Source organism: Grus americana, chromosome Z (genome assembly GCF_028858705.1).
Source record: "Grus americana isolate bGruAme1 chromosome Z, bGruAme1.mat, whole genome shotgun sequence".
In the NCBI taxonomy this organism is placed as follows: Eukaryota; Metazoa; Chordata; class Aves; order Gruiformes; family Gruidae; genus Grus; species Grus americana.
In genome coordinates this window covers 41,517,547-41,529,446 of record NC_072891.1, presented here as the reverse complement: position 1 = coordinate 41,529,446, position 11,900 = coordinate 41,517,547, and positions in this window count along the sequence as shown.

The following is an 11,900-nucleotide window of genomic DNA, read 5'->3' as shown; positions in this document are numbered from 1 at the left end:
CAAACCACAATGAAGGAAAGTCTAGCGTTCATTTTACTGCTTACAGTTTTGAAAGACCTGAAAGCTGAGTGGGAACCATTGAACTGCTCATATTAAAACAGGCTTATTGTGCTGATCCCATAGTGAGCTAGAAGATAGCTGAAGAATGTCAATAAATACCTGTGTAAGTAACTTACGGTGGCTGAGTCTGTGACCCTTTTATTCAAAACCTTGATAACTCAATTACAAAAAGACTATTTGACTGAAGGAGAAAAGCTCAGCTGTGAGCATTTTCATATTAAACTATCCATGAAGAATTAGATGCTAAACACCTTCAGATATCCGATCCTGAGTCACAGTCTAATTAAACAGAAGTAGAAATACTAACTTCGGATTTCCTAGACCTGAGTGGGGAGAAAACTGGCTTTTTCCTGCCACCTAAAAGCCTGTGTGTTTTGTAAGAAGTGGATTTTCCTTGAAGCCTTAATTGAAACAGTGGTTTCAAGTGCTAGTTGCAGAGTCTTTAAAAAAAAAATGCTTCAGATTCATACGTGCAAGAATTAATTTCCCAGAAAAGGATTTGGATATACTCCAGTTTGTCAGAGAATCTAAAACGTCCTGTTCTTTTATTATCTGGTCAAAGAGAATGAGCTGCTTGCAAATAGTAAAAAACTAAGGAAGCATTTTGCAGATATTTGACAGATCGTTCAAGCAGAGAATGATTCTGAAAAGACTAATACTAGTTCATGTACTGTTTGCTAACAGAGGTGAACTTCATAAAAATAAATTACTATATTAATAAAAAATATTGACCAAAAATTACCTCAAAAGTTATAATTGTACAAAGCTTACGATTTTTTTTATTCACTTGTAGGACATTGCTCTTCCTTGTCTTTTAGTTATTTGCCCATTTTCCAGTGCTTTTTTAGAGAAATCAAGTGAAAATTTTCAAGCCATAGAATCAATTTTATCACGCTATTTAACTTTTTGTCTGTGTGTGTGCGCGCACAAATGCAGGTAAGAAGCACGCAGAAATGTGCAAACATGTCAGTGCTTTTAGGGGAGAGGGAGAAGGTCTGGGTTGAGTGCCTTGCAGAATGTTTTTCTAATATGAAAACAGAAAGTTGTGGGGAAGAATGGCGAGATCTGAGAGCGGTGTGACCCTTTCAGCTGGTATTCATAATCCACCATCTGTACAGAAAAAGGTACAAAGCTCAAAAAACCTCACATGACCATACCCGTACTAGATACCGGTACAGATGACAACAGTTATAACATTGTATTTGGCCTATGAAGCACTCAACACAACTACACTCCTTCTGTACATCAAAATCCAAGTAAATCTGCCAAGGCAGACAGCAATCTGCTTGCCGAGGCCCTGTGGTGGGCTACAAGTGGCTCTGGAACAAACAAATGTATCTTAATCAACAGCATGGTAGGAAACGAGCTGCAAAGATTGCCTGTGACCCAAAGATAGACAACTGAAGCAATGGGACTCTAATCACAGCTAAAAACCGTAATCTCAGGGTTACCTACAAGCCAGGACTTACTAAACACCCTCCTTAGCAAGTGCTTAGCCCATTTCTGCCTCTGGGCCTTTGGTTTGGAAGGTGCTCTTTTTTTTCTTGGGGGCACTTCCCCACTGAAAGGGAATGGTGGTTCAAGTTATGCCCACATTTAGGACAGCAGTGACCATACAGCTTACAGCAAATGGCCTGTGAACTTCTCAGAGCCTCACCTGTTGAAGCCCCCTAACTTGCTTAATTGCACCTGTTATGAGCAAAAGACAGGTGCGGATCCCTCAGGGATGAGGCACAGCACTCAGCAAGTGAAAGTGTCGGCTTTATGGAAAGTGTAGCGTTACCATGGTGGGAGCCCCGGGACACCAACACTCATCAAATGGGTCCCCCATGCAGTGGAGCCCCGCTCAGGAGTGAAGCTCAAGGGAAAGCACCGCAGGGGTGGATAGTAAAACTTGCACTGATTAACATATCGTGCATATGCAATACCCTGTTTTGCTCATTAGCAAACTCGCTGATGTAATGCAGGTGCTGTTATCCAAATTCTGAGTTCCGCAGCTGTCCTTCACATCACTGGCACCCATGCAGAGATCTGTGCAGATGGGGGGAAGCGAACTCCCCCAGCTTACCATAACAAGGAGATAAGACGCGCTCGGGACTTTACATACTTGGAGGGGGGAGGCAAACTGTCCTGGGTTACCGTAACAAAGTCTTCTCAAGCCCTACAGCACCTTAGTGTCTCTTTGTGCCATGCAGTGCTCCTTGCGTAGCCGGTGAGCCGTTACTTGGGGATGACTTAAGCTTTCCTTGCTGGGAGCTGGGTGGCTGGGACATGTGTTAAGTGGATAGTTACAGCTCTCATATCTAAGCATTGCTATCCTGATCTGAAATTATTGTAGTGTTGTATGGTGCTTAGCTACAGCTGCAATTTCACCTAAAGGCTGCTTAATCGAACACCCTCCATCCCGCCATCTCCTGTGTCACCTAAAGATGCCAGGAGAAAAGGTGGCAGCTGGCTAGCAGAGTTCACCCTGCGCATCTGCGTTGGCCCATGAGGTGCTGTTTGGCTAACTGTCTCACCTGTGTACGTGTGGCAGCAGTGGGCTGGCGGGTGTCAACAGGTAAATGTTCTAGTTCTTTTATTTCCAAGATTTGGCTGGGGAAATAGCTTGAAAATGCTGACTGAAAGAGGGAGTAAAAGGGACTTTTACCCTTAACTTCTCATTGATTACAGCTCTGACTAATCATCAGCTATGAATCACTATCATTTGTGGGCATAGGTAGGCTTTAGGAGACTAATGTTAGATTTGGAAATGTGGCTATCAATAATAGCGGCAGTAATAGAAATACATGCCTGCAATGTTCTCCTATAACTGGAATAAAAGATGATTATAAATCCTTTTCTTTCAGCCCTGATTAATGGGACTGTAGTGCTGGCAGCTGGGGCAATGTTTTGCCCTGATACTCTAACAATAGCTTTTACACAGAAGTTCAGGGCTTTTAAGTTGGCCTGCCTTATTGGAAGGAGATAAAACCTTGCATGCAGCTACTATGTAAATTCTGATGAATCATTGCAGCCCACATGATTTATGAACCACCAGCATACATGAGAAGTGGGCTGAAATGAGGTTTTTGTAGAGCGCCATAAGACAAGTAAGGTTGATATATCCTGTTGAGAAAAACTCGAGGCATCTCTTACTCATCTGAGTGTAGATGCTCCTTTATTTGGAACAGAGAGCCAACATCACTGATCACACTATGCACTGCTGGTCAGGTTGATTTAATTTGTCGTGCCAAGTTTTACTGTTAGTTATTAAGTGCCCAGTTTGAGTAACTTCATTGCTTCAGTGGAGCAGACAGTTGACCAGTTTTGGCTTAACCAAGGTGAGACTTTGGTCTTCAAAGTATTTGTTTCTCCTTTCATTTGCATTTTTGATACTCTGTTCAGGAAGCACAAACACTGATGTTTGTTTTGCTATGTGATTGTTTGTGATGAGTTTATTTCTGAAATTTTTGTTTTATGTAGGTAGTGAAATACTGATTTTGATCTCTGTGTTCCTGTCAGGTGGCCACTTTCAGCGAGATTTATTTGTTATTTCTATACCCACAGTTCTAAGTGACTCCTGTGCTGGACGTGCACCTTCTGCTCCCATTTCAAATTCACCTGGGGCTGTTCTACTCACCACGGCGCGAACATGAACTGGTTCACAGCAGCATAACAGGTGTTGCTTGCTTAATGTTTCTGAAAGTTCATTTAGTACTATTTTTTAATGTTTTGATTGCAACAGGACAAAGACATGAGATGTAAAGAGAATTGAGTAGAGGAGCTTTGACAGTTGGTTCCCTGCTTTGACTAATTTATATTTGAGGAAACCTCAAAGTGTGAAGCAGAAGAACTGATATCTTTTAGGCTCTCCAACTCCTTGCTGTAAAATGGAGTGGGCTGGACTTAGACCTGACAGTAAAGTTTTTAGAAGGATAGATTGGCAGGCAGGCATTGCCAGGATTTCTTTGCAGTCCTGGATAGCCCCCTTTTTTTCTGGTTGCAGAAGCAGATGTATTACAGGTGGTCCTATGCTGCTCAGACCCCCAAGAGAAACAAATCTGTGAGTCTTGCGATAGCTCAGCTGCTTGAGTAGTCAGCTTTTCCTGTGGTTCAGCTTTTGCAGTGCATTAAATCGATATGAATAGAAAGATGGTAGCAGAAGACCCCTCCCAAATTCCAGATTAATAGACTGGTTTAAGGTGTGATATTGCCACAGTAGGGGATTAAAATCTTTAATACTAGTCTTCACCATTTTCAGTCCTTTCTCCTGTGCAATGGTTCTGTTAGCAGACATGGAAGGAGAGTATGATTTAGCACTGGATCTTCAAAACAATGTGATATCATGGCAGCTTGAAACATCTATGCACAAAAGTTAGATTGATACATCTACCTAGCCGTTGCCTAGTGTGGTAGGTGCCTAAAGTTCATAATTGCCTGTGTTTTCCCAAAGTCTCTTGGGGGAGAGGTATCCATTACCTTCTATGCATGATTTTCCCAAACAGCCAGGAGCTTGGCTGATATATGAAGTCCGTTAAGGAATCGTTAAATAGGTTTTTTCCCCCTCTGCCGCCTTCTTTTGCTTTCCAAGCCCAGGAGGCTTAAAATAGGCCAACTCAGAATGTGCGTAATAAAACAGAGAACAGGAGAAACAGCTGTTTATGTCGTTGATGTCCCCCTCTATTATACATCATATAAAAAGCACTCTGAACTTTGAAAGATTTTCCTCATTTCACAATCTCTTCTCTGTCTGAGACTCTTCAAATTGCACCAGGGGAATGCCTTAACCTAGCTTTGCTCTGGGCTTTGGAGCCCTCTGGCTCAATGAACAGCTTCAAACAGTCTCCTGACTGAGAGTGGTTTGCTCAAGAATACTTACAGATGGAAAAGTGATTAGCTGCTCTTTGGGGAGGTGGGAGAGAGCGATTTGTCTCAGACAAATTTGAATTAGAGGAGGGATTGTACCCATTTTTTCCATGTCCTGGATGAATAGTGTAAAAAGAAGGGTTCTTGGTCCTGAAGGGTGAATATAGTATAAACACACTTTCTCTTACTTCTTGTATATGGGAGCAGAAGGACAGGCAGAGAAATGCACTGTTGGGAGATTAAGGTCCTGATTAGGGACCCGCTTTCTCAGGAGTTTTGGCATTATACAGCAGTGCACATGCTCACAGAGCAGCTCCTACTGACTTTCATCCATGCTGAGTGCTCAGCCTCATGCCACACAGGAAAACAGTGTGAAAAATTTAGAAAATGAGAAGGACACAATTATCATACCACCTTGTTGTTCTTCAGGGATGTTGTTTTCTCATTAACAACCACCAAGGACAGTGTGCCACAGTGTGCCACAGCGCAAGAGAGATGCCAGTTGCCCAGTGCATGGTTAGTACGACACGTTCTGTGGCTCCATGTCACAACAGATGTCCAAAAGTTCCTTGATGGAAAAAAACTTTTCATACAGACAGCCTTTCAGTTTTCAGGCTTTCTGATCCCAGCCCCAGTTTAAATCCAGGGCAGACCTTTGCTGGGCAACGTTTCATGGCTGAAGTTGTGTACAATTGTGTGAAATTTTTACACCTCACACTCAAGAGCAGGAAATCAAGGTTGTAGGACCTACTTTTGGTTTAGCACTTTCAAGCTTTGAATGCTCAACTGCAGCCTTCTAGCAGGGAGATTCACCAGCAAGGTGGAAACATGTGTATCTGCTATGCAGATTTCTGTTACGGGAGATAATTTAATATAGAACTGGAGTGAGAAACCTGTTTCTGCTTTCAATGACTGGTCCAAAAATGACCTACCATATCCCAGTGCTGCAAGTGCAAGTAAGTCCTCATCAGTTCTCCATGTGTACCACATGTAGGGAGTTGGATTCAAAGGTCCTTATGGGTCCCTGCAACTTGAGGTATTCTATGATTCTATGAAACCTCCATGGGTTTTAGCTGCTAAAATAAAAAACCCCACACATTGCTGCTCATTAATTATATATATTATAATAGTATGTATTATAATAATGTATAATAATAGTAATTACTACTACTACTTTTTTTCACTTGTTTTCCTGGTTACATTTACCTCCAACCAGGAATCAGCCCAGAAAATTTCAGCCTTGAAGTCTGCAATGTTTAGCAAAATTCTGAACAATTAAAACATCATCAAGATTTTCTGATGTTTCCTTATATAAGAAATAATGTTACCATTCCTATTATCATAGTTTAGCCCTGGCTGGCAATTAAGCACCACACAGCTACTCGCTCACATTCCACCCTGGCGGGATAAGAGAGAGAATCAGAAGAGTGAAAGTGAGAAAACCCGTGGGTTGAGATAGAGACAGTTTAATAAGTAAAGCAAAAGCCACACACACAAGCAAAGCAAGACAAAGAATTCATTCCCCACTTCCCATGGGCAGGCAGGTGTTCAGCCATCCCCAGGGCAGCAGGGATCCATCACGTGTAATGGTGACTTCAGAAGACAAACGCCATCACTCCAAACATCTCTTCCCTTTCCTTCCTCTTCCCCCAGCCCCTTATATGCTGACCATGACGTCATATGGTATGGACTATCCCTTTGGTCAGCTGGGGTCAGCTGTCCTGGCTGTGTCCCCTCCCAGCTCCTTGTGCACCCCCAGCCTACTCGCTGGTGGGGCAATGTGAGAAGCAGCAAAGGCCTTGGCTCTGTGTAAGCACTGCTCAGCAGTAATGAAAATATCTCTGTGTTAGCAACTCTGTTTTCAGCATAAATCCAAAACATAGCCCCATACTGGCTACTGTGAAGAAAATTAACTCTATCCCAGCCCAAACCAGGACACCCATATATAATTAAGTTTCAAATTGAAGATTATGTCCACATAAGCAGTTACAATATTTATGCAATACTTTTCATCCTGGAGTTAGAAAAATGGTGATGAGCATGGGTAGTGCAAATAGATCACTCCACTTTTTCCTCTAAAGCCTTTTGCTTGGTCTATCGAGCCTCTTGCTCAGTCTATCCACAGAGTCTAGAGTCTGTTTAGAGTCCCAAGATCTAGAGTCCATCTAGAATCCCAAGAATTTACTTCAGAGGCCTTCTTACTTCAGCCTGCTGGTGCTTGTAATGCTTAATTGCTAGTGTATCTCAACCAAGGTTCACTGGGGTTCATTCAGCAGTCTTAGGGCTGCAGTGTCACCTCTGGTATAGCAGGGTACCTGCTTGTCCTCTGGTGCTCCTGTATCACCTGTTCTTTCAATAAGAGATGCTTCAAACAGCTGTCCTGGGGCAGGCCGGGAAGCTCTGTCTTTTTTGTCCTTAAGGACCCCAATTCGACCCAGTATTTCGAGCCAGAGAAATGTGTCCGTGTGGCTGTCTCTCGGAGGGGAAACAGTGACATCCAGCGGCCACTTTGACAAAAATGACATCATGTGATAAAACCGGTGCGAGGATGTGCACGGGAGAGCACACGGTCCGACGTGTGCAGGGCGTGCGTGGGGCAGCGTGGCAGCAGCGGAGGCTGGAGGCAGAGCGCTCAACGCCACGGGCAGCCTGAGCCTGCCGCGGCTGAGCCTCACCCGTGCCTGGGGGAGGACAGATGCCAAAGGAAAAAGGCTTGAAATGCTGTGTTTCCTTACCACGCAGAACGCGTGTTTCCCAGTATCCCTCCGTTCAGCTTTTGAATGCCTCTGGCTTTCAGCATAAATAGCTTTAGACATAGGAAGAGCTAACCGACACACCTCTTCCACATCAGGAAGTTATCTAAATTCACAGACGGCACTACTTAATGTGCCACATTACCAAAAATGTGACTGAGATCCTAGGATCTGCTCAGGGTGGTAGAGAGGTTCTGACTGCTGTGTACAAACCTGTCAGGTCAGCCAGCTCTGCCTTTGATGTCACGTTATGAGCCACAGTGATCAACTCTGAATGTGTCTTTAAAGGAGGAGTGTCCCGTAGACATAGGGGTGTGGGAAACAGAACTTACATGGCACCACATAAGCCCAACCTTCTTTTCCTGGGTCAAGTGTGTTGCTAGTTTCTATACCTATCTAAGCATCCAGTGCAAAGAACAAGTTGTTTCCCTCAAGTATCTTAGATCATAACTTCTATTAAAACATGTTAAAATGTAGCATTTTGATTGTAGGGTTAATTCCACCAGAACAGAAAGGAGCAGTTACTACATGTCTCCCTTTTAGAAGAGTCAAGATGAAGTTCACAGTCCTTTCTTATACATAAAAGCATTATCAGAACAGTTTTAGCAAATAATGCGTACTGTGCGTTATTTTGTATTGTATAGTAGTACACATTTTGGAAGATGCTTATTTAAGGAATTCCAGTGCTAAGTTTCAATAGAACAGCAATTCATGTTAGTAGTCTTCCTTTCTTGATTAATATGTTTTTAAAGTATAATTATTTTGTGCAACTTCTGACCTTAAAAAATTTATGCCTAACTTCCTGGTACACCCAGAACTAAGAGTGCTCAGTAAAACTGAGTCTTTAGTGTCTGGCTCACATTAAGCCTTGTTTGGATCCATAAATTAGCTGCTTATCTGCTTTGCCTCATCTGCAGGACATGAATGTGTACACTTTCTTGGAGACAAGGGGAAGAAATTGTGGCTTTAAAGACAGCAGCTTCATGCGCTTGTCTTGCAGAGGAAAGATTCAGGGATCAGCTTTGTGCTCCGTTGATTACTTGAGATGAATACTCCGACATGCTGCTAAAATCTCACGTGTATGTTGCTTAAGTATAAAAGGATCTGCACTTGATTTTATTTATTTATATATTATTTTACTATGAGATTTGTAAGCCTAAAGCACTCAATTTTTTTTGCAATCCCACCCTTGATCTGTATCTTGGACTGCAGTGTATTGTTTGGACTTAGCTAGGGTAAACCTATATGTTATAGCACACCTACTGACATACTTCCACCACATCTCAGGAGGGAATGAACACAAGAGGATGGGAGACAGATAATTCTCTGTCTCTCAACCTTACTGTCAAGCCTGTCTTGAGTAAACTGGTGATAAACTGTCCACATCCTTTCTTCCTCCCTGTGTCAGCTATGCCATGATTTCCTGCTGTCATGGTTTAGTCCCAGCTGGCAGCTAAGCCCCACAAAGCCGCCCACTCACTCCCCCCCCGGCAGGATGGGGGAGAGAATCAGAAGAGTGAAAGTGAGAGAACTCATGGGTTGAGATAAAGACAGTTTAATAGGACAAACAAAAAAAGGAGGATAATAGTAATAGTAGTAGTAGTAGTAGTAATAGTAATAGTAATAGTAATAATAATAATAATAATAATAATAATATAATGTGATGAACAGCACAATTTCTCACCATCTGAAGTTGATGCCATGCAAGACCTGCAGCTGCTGCACAAGGTCCCCAGCTGCCCAGCCTCTCAGCCCACCCCCCAGTTATAAATGGAACATGACATCATATGGCATGGAATATCCCTTTGGCCAGTTTGGGTCAGCTGCCCTGGCTGTGTCCCCTCCCTGCTTCTTGGGTGCCCCTGGGCTTCGTGTTGGCGGGGCAGTATGAGAAGCTGAAAAGCCCTTGACTGCTGGGCAACAACTAAAACGTCAATGTGTTATCAACATTGTTCCTAATCTCATCCTAAATCCAAAACACAGCACTGCACCAGCTGTCAGAAAGAAAATTAACTCTATCCCTGCTGAAATCAGGACACCTGCCGACTCAGTGATGAAGTTAATAGACCTAGTGGACCCACCCATCCCCCAAGGGGATGGCTTGCACCCATCCCTGATGCTGGTGCAGGCAAACTGAAGCGTGCGTTCACAGAGCTAGTGTAAGGGCAGCTCAGCTTACCCTAGGGCTAGGGCCCCACTCTGAAACTGCAGAGGTGCTGCAAAGCACTGTTTCCTCCATCATCTCAGACAAAATGGAGAGGGTGAAATTTTTTATCATTGTCAGTGAGTAGGATCAGCTACTGTTATGGAGAACTTGTTTCCCCATCAATGTTTGCAGTGCCTTATTACCTGAAAATACCCAGATATTTTAGAAGAGATTGTGTTTGGACTAAGGTAAGCTTAGTTTATTTTCTAGACTTACTGAGAAAACAAATACGTATACAGAAGTTTCAGATAAACATTTAAAAGACTGCAGTGGTAATGTAGGCCCTAGCTATGTGTCTGCACAGTGAGGAAAGGGAAAGGAATGTCCCTGCGTTGCTGTGTACTTCCCACGGTGGCTGCTGCTCCTCTCTGACATAGCTGACACGGGGTGGAGATGAAGGCAATCTGCTCTGGTTAGAAAGCCAAAATGCTTCAGGGAGAAAGCGATCTTCTGGGGAACTGAGGACCAGGCCACATTTCCTGAATCTTTGGCCCATTCTTGCAACAGGGCAGCTATTCACCATCCCTCTGATAAGGTTGGAGCAAAGAGACAGAATGTCGTTTTAGATATTCATCAAAACACACTCGACAGCTCCAGTGAGATGGGGACTATCTATTCCATAATAAGCACAGATTAACCATTGTTGCTGTAAGTTATTTGTCTAAGTTAGGATTCTCCGAGGGACATACTACAGTATTAGCAAAATAGATAGCATGGTAGAAATGGGTTCATCATAAACTAATCCTATTACTATTTGCAGAGTTATGGTATCATTCCCCAAGCATCCACTCTGGGGAAAAGGTGGGATCTAGTAATGAATTTTAAAGTTCATTGTTCATATTTTCCTTTAAGTGGACTAACTTTCCCCATTCCCCATTTTCACACCCCTTGAATGCTCCCCCTCCTCCCCAAATTACAGTGCAGTTACTGTAGTTCAGTAGCTGTGAGTTAGAATTCAGGTTTGTGACAAGTGTTTCTAAGGAGTTTTTGAAGAAAGTAATTCTTCAATCAGATTTACTGTTTTTTACTGACATTTCCAGAAGATTGATTTTTTTGCTAAAGATGCAATTTTAGTTTAAAGATACTCATTAATGAATAGTGAAATGCTACCTTGGTAGCTGAATTTTTTGTCATCTTGCAAATAAAGGGGAAAAAAAAAAGGTTATGTGTTCACATTTTCAGTAATGTCCTTAAAGCCTTGATATGTTATTTTTCCACGTTTGTTAAGAAAATTCTTATCTTGCATACTGTGAAGTAAAGACACTGGAATATTTTGTGAGGATAAAATTCTATCACCTCTGCAGGCTGATTCAGTGGAGTGTGCGTGACTGTTTAACATTTGGTTACATGTTTAAGTGAGGAAAGATGTAGCAAAAAATCTAAGTTTTAGAAGGTGGTAGGAGCATATCAGTCTCCCCAACCATCTGTACAGCTGTCGAACTTCTCGTTTTGAAATCCAGACTAACAGAGGCAGTTCGTCTCATAGCTCTTCTTTTTCCACCCGTAGTTCTCTACAGCAATGGCCTGTACTGTCTGCAGTGGGATGTCTGTAACTGTTCATGGGCTACTATTATTTCATGTAAACACATTGCAGTAACCTCCTCTCAGGTAATGCTTGTCATTATTTGACTCCCAAAAGTATGATCCAAATATACAATATTTATGCCTGCAATCAGTTATTTGAAAATTTCAAAATAATGAAATCTTGGGGTTTTGTAAGTTTCTGTTGTTCCAGAAATATAATCAGAGTAAAATTCGAGCTTGATATGCAAAGACAGTGAGGGCTGCCGTAACTGTAAGTTCTTGCTGTATTCAGTCGTGAGGATAATGAATTAGGGTTGACTGCCATGGTCAATGTTAAATGGAGTTATTTGCCATTATGCGTTAATGAGATTAAAAGAGACTAGACCACTGCCCTAAAGAATACAAGACTGCAGCTCATGGGAATGAAAATCAAGGCTGCTGGTGCTGCTTTTTTCCAGCACTTATTAATTGGCTGAGTTTAGATGAAGTTTGTTACTGTTAATAATCCC